This window comes from Miscanthus floridulus, chromosome 1, assembly GCF_019320115.1.
Source record: "Miscanthus floridulus cultivar M001 chromosome 1, ASM1932011v1, whole genome shotgun sequence".
Classification (NCBI taxonomy): Eukaryota; Viridiplantae; Streptophyta; class Magnoliopsida; order Poales; family Poaceae; genus Miscanthus; species Miscanthus floridulus.
This window is the reverse complement of record NC_089580.1, coordinates 3,199,247-3,212,260: the sequence shown is the minus strand read 5'-3', so window position 1 is coordinate 3,212,260 and position 13,014 is coordinate 3,199,247.

Genomic DNA, 13,014 nt, shown 5'->3' with positions numbered 1-13,014 from the left:
TAACTTAGGAGCCGTCCCTGCAAATGACCTACGGTGTATAAACTAGAGCCCGCGGGAGGTCGAATTTTTTCTAAGTCCGGGCGCTATTCTTCCTCTACGTCGTCGGCAGGCTGCCAAAGAGTCCTTCGACGCCGTCGACGCCTCCTCCTCCCTGACCTCTCCACCGCTGACGCAGTCCACGAAGCCGTAGCACCAACGCTACCACCCCATCTCCGTGCCCCTAGGCCCCATCCTCGGCAATCCCCTTGCCGCCACATGGCTAGGGTTTGAGAGCCTCCCGGTCGGCCAGCCCGCCGCCACCCCATCTCTGACCCTGACCTCCCCTGCTCCGGCCGTCGGCTCGTCGATCTACGACCTCAAGCTCTCCCGGCCACAGTTATTAGGACCGGACCGGACATTAAACCGGTGAGGCTGTCGGTTCACTGGTTCACTGGTCCAACCGTTAGGAACCGGTTGAACCGCCGGTTCAATTGTTTTGGACCGGATGAATTGGACCGCCCACAAATACTTTGAACCGGTACAACATAATGATATACAACATATAATTAGCAACATATAGTTGGTCACATATATACCGATAAGATGATAAAAACACAATTATATAACCAACTTCCAACAAATCTAGCCACAAGTTCACAATTTTTTTGGTATTATAGAGTTTTTTTATAGGACATGCCAAAATATATCCATAGAAACATAGTATATGGAACACTTATTAATTAGTACAAAAAAGATCTAATAGTAATTCAAATATTCATTATTGTAAAACAATCTCAAATGCTAAAATAGAGTTTACCATTGTAAAGAGCTCGTTGAGATAGTCAAAATGGATATATCATTTGTTTAATTTAGAGATCATATAAAAAAGTTATGAAAATTTGAAATTCAAAAGGCAACACACATGAGCTGACGTTAGCAATACAAAAATCAACAGCACATGCAGAGGCAAGGTATGCGCACTGTACAGGCCGCCAGGCTCCAAGCGCACACAGCGGCGGCAGCACTCATGCGGGCCCAGTGGCAGCTGCACAGGCGGGCACCAGGAGGCGACGCAAGGGAGCACACACGCCACCAATCCAGAGCCGGACGGTTTGATATGGAACCGGCCGGTTCACCGGTTCCTTTAAAAACCGGCCGGTTCAACCGGTTTTTAGCGGTCTGATTGCATGAACGGTCTTTTAAGTGAACCGAGCCGGTATAGTCTCTGGTTCGGTCTTTTACCGGTCCGACCGCCGGTCTGGTCCGGTCCAAATAACTAGGCTCCCGGCCCCCTACGCTAGGGTTTGAGGGCCCTAGCCCACTACGCTGCCACCGCCGCCATCCCTTGGTTGTCGTGTGCGCCGGCATCCGTGCATGCTCCCCATCTCTGACCTCTGCTTCTAACGTGGGGGTCTTCTCAGACCTCGTCATCCCTGCCCCATGCATGCTCCCCATCTCCATGCCTTGGAGCTCCACGGGGTCCTGCTGCTAACCCTAGCGCCACCGCCGTTCGTGGGGGCGAGAAGCTCCGCCGCCGCCTCCGCCTCCGCTGGGGCTCGACCGTCTTTCTTGGCTCCAACCGCCGTTGGGACTTTGGCAGGTTAGTCTGCTAACTGATAATCTTTCTATTACAACAACTTTATGCATGCTGCATCTTGTGAAGGTAATTTACTATATTCAACCTGTTCACTTGGTCGTATTTGGCTTATAAGCCATGGCTTATTAGCCAATGAACAGTATTTTTCTCTCACACCAAATCAGCCAACCATACTTTCAGCCATGGTTTATAAGTCAAACAAGCCAAAATGAACAGGGCGATTATAAATGTGACGATTCAGCTAGAACTTAGAAGAATGCTACCTGCGTGCAATTTCCTTCTGTTGAAAAGCAGTTGATAATAGGTTGTATATGTCAACATAATACCATGCTTAGAATGGTTTAACTTGCCGCAGCTGATAAGACTTGTTAATGGAATGCTTCCTCTGACTTCTGGTCTATGGTGCTGACGCCATTCTTTCGATTGCACTACGTGTATGTTCTCTCCATTCCCGATACTTATTTGACCGATTCCCTGGATCAAATTTGTCTCATGCATGCGACGAGCCGACGACCTCTGACCTGCTACTGAAGATATTTGTACCTTTAAGCCGATGTTACTTGCAGACATGCGATAGATGTTACTTACTTTGGTCTCAGATCTTGTTCGTCACCTGAAACAATGCAAGGAGTTGAGTGCCAAGACTAACAAAGTAACCATACACGTTACAGTTGGACGACCGAGGAAAACATAATGCATCATGAAGCATATATATTAAACTTTTTTGGCGTAGTACTGGTTCATACTCCATAGCGCACGTTCCTCTGATGCAACGAAACCCTCGGCTAGTTATGTGTCTCTTAGCCTATCCATGCTTTCCTCAAAGGACGAATATTTTCTAACCAGCTAACAGAATTCAGATCGTGCTGATCCGTTATTACCTACTCATGCATTCATCATTAGATTCAACTAACTAATTGTCCATTATCATCTTCCTCCTCTCAAAAAAAAATTACATTATTATCCTATCCCCAAACTGCAACTTGTGTCCTTTAATACAGCCCACATAATTAATACCCCTCGAAAAAGTGTTGTGACAATAAGATCAACAGGAAAGAAAAAGCTAGTGTATCTGTTGGTACATGACCAACCTTTCCTTGTGAACTTGTGATAATCCCTAGAAGTTCTCGAATGTACATCTATCCAAGATTCCAAGTAGCTTCAGAGCGAAGCATAAATGCATAATTCATGCAAACCGTATACCTTATAATGTGGGTATGTTTCTATAGTCGACATTTCATTTCCAACAACAAAAGGAGTGAAAAGGATGATTTTCTATACAATATATGTTGAAAAACATGTATTATTAATTCATTTTGAAGGAGAGTGTGAATACGAGCTTAGTTATAATAATGGCCCAAGGCAACCAATCAACCTAAGAAAAATTATAGAATAACAAACTAAATGATTATATTGACAACGCATAGACAACAAGTAAACAAAAAGAGAACAACTTGAACTAAAATCCAGCTACCAGCACAACTTTGCAGCCCCAACAACACCGATACGTACTGACCACTTGTCCGATGATCATCGTCCTAAACTATATATTTTTGTGCAAGAAATGATCTCATCAGCATTTGGTAGACATTGCAGCAGATATTTAATTTAGCAATAATCAAACAACCACACCCAAGCTAAGCTTTTGTGATGTCTATAATATGACGCAACAGTAGCACACAGCAGCATGAGACAAATAAAAGGACGCATATGTCAGTCATTCTCTGTCGAGCTAGTGGCCATGTTGAGCATCTAATAAACTTACTAATCTCTGTCTGCCAATAATGGTTTAGTATTACCGCCGTCAGTGATCAATGGCTAATTTTATATACATAACAACCATATCATGCACTTCAGCCCAGGCTACAGAATTGCAGATTGTTAATTCATATGCATACGTCACAGCTGCATATATAATTTGTTCAGGCAAGTTGCATTTTGCATTATTAATAAGCAATTTTGTTTGTTTTAATCATGGTTGCCAGTTATAGGGTATAGCTTCACTCTTGTACATTGGAGTAGTATATATTAGTATATATCTAACTCATGCACCTAATTGATAAACAAAGGGTTGAACAATAATATATAGTAGTAGTTGTTATTATATATGTTAGATTAGTTGTGGATACAAACAGAGGCCGCCATAAGTTTGTCGTATATGCAACCCTATCTCCACACATGCATAAAATTAACAACTTAACAATTGAGGAACAAAGGTCAAGAGAATATATATAGCTGGCTAGCGACAGAGTGATTGGAGTTCCTAATATTGGTAAATCTGGGCATGGTTAATATATCCTTCTGGAATGGGACGTCTCACCTAGAATAATACAATTTGCAACTCTGTCTTGTGCCTAGAATAATACAATTTGCATCTCTTACCCAAGAGCCGAAGCAGGATCACTCAACAATATTTACCTTTGTCGGTCATGCATGCATGCATTGCATATATAACCCCCCACTTGTGCTAGATTTATGCATATATATTTTTCTATTCTATTAAATATTAAGTACTACATCTGATTCCAAACGTAGATCCTTTAGGACATTGACACAATATCCATGACACTTTGACTTGCAATTAAAAAAACATTTTGATTAGTGAAAATGCATATGCTGTTCAAATGTTAAGGCACAATATTTTAGTTATGTCGTAAGTCAAATTTCACCAGCTTTGATCAAGTTTCTAGAAAAATACACTAACATATGCAGCATTGAATTACTTTCATCAAATCTACCATGTCTTAACGCATTACATATGGTAACTTGTGCATGCCTTTGTTCAATTGGATCCGATGAAGAACGTACCAAATCACTGACATTGAAAGATAAGTTTTGTACATGCTTACTATAATACATTCATAGCTCATGTTGGTACTTAGCGGGCTGTGGAGGAGTGTAACTTCTCGTACCTCATCAAGTTGATCAAGGGTCTCTTGTCTTGCTTCCTCTGACTTCTCCTCTTCATAGGCCTTAACTCGTGGAGAACTATAGTCGAGGCTAGTCAAAAGAATGGCGTCAGCACCATAGATCAGAAAGAACGGGTAAAATCGGTCAATCGGTTAGGGGTCGTCTGATGAGATAAATGGGCCTAGTATATTTGGTTCAGTAGAGTTGGTCTGAAAATATTGGACCAACTATTAGTGGTTTCTTGTGTGAGTCCTTGGTCGCTTTGTTTGCTCATTCGCCTCTTATCCAATTGCTTCTTCTAAAAACACAGCATTGGTTAATCTTTCTTATTCTCCCTTCGGGGTTCCTAATGTTTCTACTAATAGAAACAGTTCGGACCTTGCTCATACAATCCTCGGGACTACTATTGCTTAATCTTTGTGCTCCCTAGAGAAAGTAAACAAGATGATACAACTGAATAAAATCTGACTGAATATTTTTGCTAGGTCGGCCAGCAAACTAAAACGCTCAGATCTGCTTTCAGATTTGTCAGCAAGGCTACATCACTGCCAATCTCTAAAAAGAAACACAACCAGTATTTTTGTCAACATAAAATCTGACCGTTGCATGAAGGCCCCAAACTAATTATATCCAAGGACGTACTTGCTTTTCTAATCTTAAGCAAGTTGATGGTCTTTCCCCACAAAAGGATTTCCCAAAATTATGCACTCTCCAATTCTCCGTGGTTGCCCTTTTTGTTACATGACTAAATATATGCATCATGTTTGCCAGTAAACAAAGCAGTACCGCTGCAGGTTATAGTGTTTAGTTTGCTAAAGGGGATACTCTGTAGGTTTCTACCAAAAATGCTCATTGTACGCTTTCCTAAAATTTCAGAGATTGTAACTGGTTTTTAGGAAGACACATACTCTTTTTTATGAATAACTAAGGAGTCATGTGTTACTGTTACTGTTACTATATGCTAAAGATGACAGTTCGAATTGTTGAACTGGATCTTTATATATTTGGCCCATTGTGCTCCAGTAGCCTCCTGCCTGTGGAATATGGATTGTTTATTTGTTTCAATGAAGCACAAGTCTTTGAATTAGCATATATGTTTCTTGTGCTATTATCATGCACAAGCACTTATGTTCATTTGTTTCCTTCTATCGCTCATCCACAGTATATGGTCTGGCCTCTGTGGGTCTTTTGGTTCTTGCTTAAATGTTTCTGAAAGCTTAAATGTTGGAATGCCTCTAAAGATGAAACTCTTATATGCTTTAGATGGTATAGGTCTCATGGTTCGCTGCATCCATACTGTTTATATTTATTTCTTAATAGATAATTCTCTTTCTAGTTCTATTCCATCTATGCATCTACGTTTTATGTACCTACCGACTGGTGTTTCCTTTTAGCAATGCAGCAGGCTTGCACTTTGGTATCTTATTCTTGTCAAACGGAGCCCGCTATCTCAATTCTTCGATTGCATTTGAATATTGCAAGTTTCTTGGTAATAAGCTTATGAAGTTGTGTTTCTTTGTGTATCTGAAACTGTTCTACATGTCTTTTCATCAGGTGAGGATGATGCTCGTCAAAAGCTCCCCTCTCCTCTACTTTTTGGCTATTTTTGCCATTAGCTGCTGCTCTATGTTTGCTAAGTAGCTGTTGTTTTTTAGCCAAATCTCCCCTCTCCTCTCCCCTCCTTTTTTTGTCGATGATGAAATTGTCCAAGTCCATACATTATATGGAATATGAGATGATGATCAAGAACTTGTGAGGAGCTTGGCATCATTATCAGCCGCCCCTACATTACCATCTCTCTTCTTTGTTTGATGCCTTGATGCTCCAAGTTCATGATCAAATGATGATTGACATGTTTTTGAGGCCTCTACTACTGCTACTACTCTTTTTTGATATAATGTTGTTTTATAGGACTAATTTGTTTTATAGACTTTTTTATTTCTTATACCTTCTCGCGTACCTAAAGCACACTTTTTTGCATCTATTAGAACAAAGCATGAAATAATATCGCGGACAGCAGACAGTGCAGCCCGATGCCCTTGAGCATGATGAGCAGCCAACCTATGAAGAGCAAGCACTAGAGGACCAGCTTACTCAGGAGCAGTTCAATAATGAATTAGAAAATTATCTAGAAGTAATGTTTACTCCGGAGCAGTGTGACGAGGAGGAAGGGGGAGCAGAGGAAAGAGCAGGAGAGGCTGCTGAAGGCGAAGAAGAAGAGGATGATGATGATGAAGACGACGACGATGAGGACTCATAAGAGGGATATGTAAGTTCCGAGGATCCTTTCCCACGTGAAGCTAGAAGGAGGCCAACAGAGGAAGATTTGGACAAGGATTTTGACCCGAACGAGGAGGTAGGGATAAAGCCTTAGCTTATAAATTTTGCTAAAGCTTTGGTTGTGTTACCTCTACTAACACTTTGACCTATCGTATATATAGGTCCCTCCTGAAACTCGAAAAAGACGACATCGACATCCGTGACATCTCACCGGACAAGACGGTGTAGAGGAAAGGAGAATAGAGGCAACAGCCAGAGATGAACATTGAGGCCTCTGCTCCACAACCTCAAGACACAACCACGAACATGACTACCAAGCCAAAGAGAAAATGAGGGGATAGAAAAGCAAACCAATATTCAGATAAGGCATGTTATGTGATAACGGAGGTCAGGGCCAGCAGGGTAGATCCTTGAGCCGAAGGAATTTAGAGGATGATTCCGTAATGCGATCGGGGCCATAGTAAGAGATAATTTGAACCCAGCAATCCTTAACTGGAAAGAGGTACCAGAGAAGAAAAAGGATGAACTATGGGATAAGCAGTTGAAGCTCAATTTTAGATTTATGGAGGGTAAGAAAGAACTGGTAAAAAATACTTTCAAGATCATGGAAGAGTCATTCCGACGTTGGAGGTCGAAGCTCAACAAGAAGTATATTCAAAAGGGGTTATCTCCCTTCAACGAGTTTGGAAACATAACTCCTAGTCAATGGGAGGAGCTCGTGGCTCAGAAGACTTCACCGGAGGCATTGGAGCTCAGTGCCCGTAACACCATACTGGCGAAGAGGAACAAACACCACCATCATCTAGGCCCCGATGGCTACTATGCCAAGGAAGAGTAGTTTAGGAAGATGGACAAAGAGGCTGCAACTTTTGGAAATATCGATGTGAAGAATTTGAAGGTACGCTCAAGGAATTAGATATATGCAAGGAGTACAGATTCATTCTGCGGTAATCTTAAGTTTGATAAGCTGGAGACCTAAGAGGCAGTATCAAGGATACTGAAATATGTTGAAGACAAGGAGAAGGGCTCATTCAATCCTTCTAGCGAGAGGGATGAGCTTAGCCTTGGCTTGGGAAACAATGAGCACATAGGACACACCAGGGGGCTAGGGAAAAGGACGACTTGGAAGCACGGATTCAAAGAGGACAGGCACATGTACAAGAAACATGGCAGAGACCGGGAGGCTAATCTTGAGCTCCAAGAGAGGGCTCTAGTTGTGAAGACGCTGGAGGAGCAAGTACTATCTACAGAGCCAAGGACATTAATGGCGCCACTAGGAGAACTGGCATTAGTTGGCAGCCCTCTAGAAGTTTCTAGCAGCCATTCCACTGTAGCCACAACCTCCATCAATCGCATATGGGAACCAACTAGTTGCACCTTGGTGTTTCTCAATGCCGGCAGAACATTGTGATGGAGGTGGCAACGGGTGTGGCACATCCTCCGGTGGCTTACACCAAAATAATAAGATATCGCCAGACTACACTAGGGTCAAGGTGCATACCGTGAAGCCTGAGTTCATGCAGTGGAGGATAGACTACGCAACTCCCAAGGGGCTGGTGTTACATGGAGACGTAATGGGGTAGTTCATCCTCTGGCATAAATGGGACATTATATTGACTGCTTCTTCGCTGCTTCCCCCTCTCTCAAATTTGGAGCAAGTTGTTGAGGACGGGGAGATATTTTCACCGTCTCATGACCACCACATTCCTAAGAAGCCACATTCTTCCCCGCCTCCTAGAGAGCATGTGCCAAATAAGCCACAACCTTCTCCAACTCGTACCGAGCAAGTGCATGATGAGATGCCACAGTCTTCTCAACAAGCACAGCCGATACATGAACAACGAGTGCCTTCTGAAGAAGATGATGCATAAGAAGATGAGGACGTACCTGAATGGGAACTTCGAAAGAAACATCCAATCACCATAAGGCCAATTTATGTTCCGATAAAAGACGTCTCGTCGGTGCACAAGTGGTATGCCCATGACCAGTTCAAGCCTAGGAACCAAGTTAAAAAAGTCCCAGCACGGGCTTCTGAGGAGGCTAGTCACTAGCAAAGTCCACCAAACATCAAAGAAGTATCCAAATGTTGATGCCATCAAATGGTCAAAGGATTGACCGAAAACATATGAAAGAGGCAAGCCCTTCCTACTAAACTGGGACATCCTAGTGCCTACCACTTGGAATGAGAAGGTTCCATGATTGGTACTTGTGTGTTCTCCTAACAAGCATAGACCTCGTACAAGCATGCTTCCCCGCCGGTACATTTGGAAGCCCAGCCAGGAAAAAATATCTTTGACTTCAATGACATGCATACACGCTTTCACCTCGGAGCAATGGAAATGAATCTAATTCGCACATGGTGCCTGTAAGTCCTTGCCCTCCTGATATGATATGAATATAATCTTTGGATTTTGTTGTAACTAACTCACGTCGTGATTTGTAGAATGCAAGTGCACATTGTAAAACAAATGCCAAGTGTGAAAGCCGGGTATATAGACCCTCAAGCTATAGCACAAACAAATTTTAATTACCCTAGACAGTGAAAACTGGATGCCAAAGAGCTAGCTGCTGGAAAGACCCTTTGGGAGAAAGAGGACATCCATGCGAAAAAACTAAGGCAAGAGTCCCTTAAGGTTTCAGCATACATTGCCCTGTCTTTTAAAAATCTCCAACATCACTCTACTATATGACTACCATACAACTTCGAGTAAGTTCAACTCTATACTTAAAGCTTTGTTCGATATATTTTATTCGATGTAAAAGAGCTTATCTAGTTCTATGATTAAATTCATGGAGCAACCACTGGATTTGTATAGGCGTCAATGTCAGGAGGAGCATGGCATGGGTCTTTGATTTAATAGATAGGGATCCGGTGACATACAAAGACTTCATATCGATTCTCAAGACGTATACATATCGATAATCCTCATTAGCTTATATGTTTGTATACATACTTGTAACGTTCACTTTTGGATACTAACAAGTTTCATTTGCTAAAATAATTCGAACAGGGCATTCAGGTTCTATGTCAATAAACATCACAGAAGGCATGATCCATAAAGGAAGAAAAGGCTAGCTATAAAAACACTATGTGCGGTAAGTGTAACTTACTTTAGTACTCCATTACGTGACTGTCAAAAGCATTACTTAATATTTTCATATGTAAAACACATAGTGCCCCAAGCAGAAGCCTAGGGAGTGTACATTGTGGATACTATGTATGTTCTATGATGGGTAACACTGGTGCCTACAGGAGACACTCCTTAAGGGTAAGTTTGAACCTCTTCACCCATAGTATAAAAACTTCACACATGATATGAAATACTAAACCAAAACTTGTTCTCTTGTAGTGGAAAGAAGAGAAAGAAATGAAAAGAGACCCATACAAGGATGAACAACTCTTAGAGCTCATCGGCGACCTTTGCAACTTCATATTGGACCAGATTGTACACGTCAAAGGCACCTACCATGACCGAGATTCTAACTTAGGTAGAAATCCTCAGTACCAACACCTTCATGAGACTGAAAGGCTAGCTCTAGGGCATTAATAACAATGTGTATGGAATTTGACATTGGTCTTACCTTGTGGGACGGTTTGGACTTGTGGAATAAAACAGCGCCGGGAAAACAGAATTCTCGTCATCATCCTCCTCCTCCACCTTAGCCCCAAACAAGATCAAGGACATCCTCGCAGTCATAGAAAAGTACCTTGGATTCAATCGCTAATGCTCCTAAAGTTGACCAACAGAAAAGAAAAAGGTTGTTCAGTGGCAACGTTACCACCTTGATGAAAGAAAAATTTACAGCACACATCTCGAAGGAAGATTATGTTAGTTTCTTCAATCTCTGTGCCTCACTGCCTTCGTATATGTTGAAGTCCGAATTCAAAAGGCAAACACAGAATAAATACGCTATAACAAGAGATGAAGAAATACACAATAAAGATTTAAGGAACATATAGAAGTACGTTGAAGACAATCCAGGATTAACCATGGAAGAGGCCGCGAACATCTATTATGATGTACAAGGAACGGGAACACCGACAATGAAGTATCAAAGGGGCAATCTTTTGGTTCCCGATGACAAGTATAAAAATCTGACAACATATATGCGCCAGTTGCATGAATATTACATGGCTCAAGCAACAGAGACAGATGACTTTGGTTTTGAGGTTATTATCCGTTCGCCACATGTTTTCCATTATCCCGAAGAAGAGAAGTTCGATTTCGAGTGGGAGTACTTGTTCCAGCTATACCAGAAACGCGATCTCGATGTTCAAATGTTGACGTTGTGGACCATGTAAGTACCCTACACGCGCGATATTATAATTAACTACTCTCTTAAGATAAATTGTTAACTTTTGAGCACTTCTCATGATTTTATGTAGGTGTATATTAAAATTTTGCATTGTAAAAAGCAAATGGGATTACATAGGCTTCTTGGACCCCTTGCGAGTCAATGAGAGACATGTCTAGGTCTCTATGGATGTGACATAGAAGACCTAAAACAGAGATTGATTGTTGTTTTCAATGAATTCACGATGAAGAAGAAAACCCACATACTTCTAGCCTACAACTGCGAGTATGTAGTTCTCGGCTTTTAATTTTATGCTTCTTTTTTCGTTAAGATTATTCGATAATTAGGATTCTGTGATTGTAGCAACCTATTTCGTCTTCATTTGTGTCAATCTTGCCAAAAATCTAATCGAGGTGTGGGACTCGAAGAAAAAACCATTTCATCATCTGGATACACCAGTGGTAGTGCTGAATTACTAAGCGATCCTAATAACATATTATTTTCTAATCACACATACTGTTTTCTAATGTTTCTCCCTTTAATGTTGCTCAGTGTCCGAAGAAGACATATCGGTGGGACGCCGGTCCCATTCAAGGTTGTCGAAATGGAGGGGAAGTACCTGTCACAGCCGGCGGAAAACAATGAATACGGGGTTTATGTAATGTGGGCAATGCTTCGCTACATCGGCGGGAAATCAGAAGAAGCCGATAAGTTGGTGTGTATAATCCTCATTTCATTTATGTCTGTTAATAATTCAACAAAATGATTTACTGTTCCTCTTTGGATATCATCTATTTTGAACGACAGCGCAAGAAATATAACCACCTAAAGGCTGTTAGACATGGAGATCGTCGCACTACAATAGGAGCTCGCAAAGTTCATCTTAGCCGAGGTATTGGAAAAAGATGGAGTATTTTCCATTGCACAATCCGTGAGGTACAAGGACCAGTATTTGCGTTCTCTAATTTGCTTTGTATAACCTTGTTAGTCACATTAGCTTAGTTTGTGTAGCTAAGTATTTGCGTTCTCTAATTTAGGCATTGGTTGCCTTGTTATTGAGCATTGCTAGTGAGCATTAGGTGGTTTCGTGCTTTTGCTTACTAGCATGTGTAGGAGCTCCCTTATTGCTTAAAGTACTAGTGGTATATGTTTGTGTGACCTTGCTCCTAGAATTGGTTAGGTGAGCTTTAGCTAGCCCGACACCTTTGTTGCTTGATTATTATCTTTGGAAGGTGCTAGAGAACATAGATAGCGGGGTGTAGTCTTGGCTAGACCGATAGTCTTAATTCCGCACTTGTTTCGGTTAGCCAACGTAATTATTTTTAGAAAGAACTATTCACTTCCCCTCTAGTCCGCCATCTCGACCCTACAGTTGTGTTCTATGATGTATTTAGTTATGTTCACGTAATATATATATATATATATATATATGCGATTTTCTATAATGTATTCAGTGATGTTCTATGGTATAGTTAGTGATATTCACTTAGTACACATACGATGTTCTGTAGTATATTTTAAATGTTTGAAAAGTATCCATGTGATGTTCTTTTATTTATTTTTTCTATTACGTGTTTTTATTTTTTTCCTTATGCTTTTGCTCTAGATTTTATTATTATTTATTTATGTTATGTATTTATTTTTATGTATATTATAATATCAATTTCATTAATCTAAAACTAGAATACTGAGCATTTTTATTGGGAAGGTGGAATATTGAAGATAACATTGTTTTTGTGCTATATTTTATTATTTATGTTATGTTATGTATTTATTTATTTATGTTTATGTATATTATAATACCAATTTCATGAACTTAAAACTAGAATACTGTTCTTTTAAACCAAGAACATTTTTATTACGAAGACGGAACATTGTTCTGTGAATCTACAACATTGTCTCTGCTCAACAAAAGATAATGTTTTATCTTCATAAGATAATGTTTTATCTTC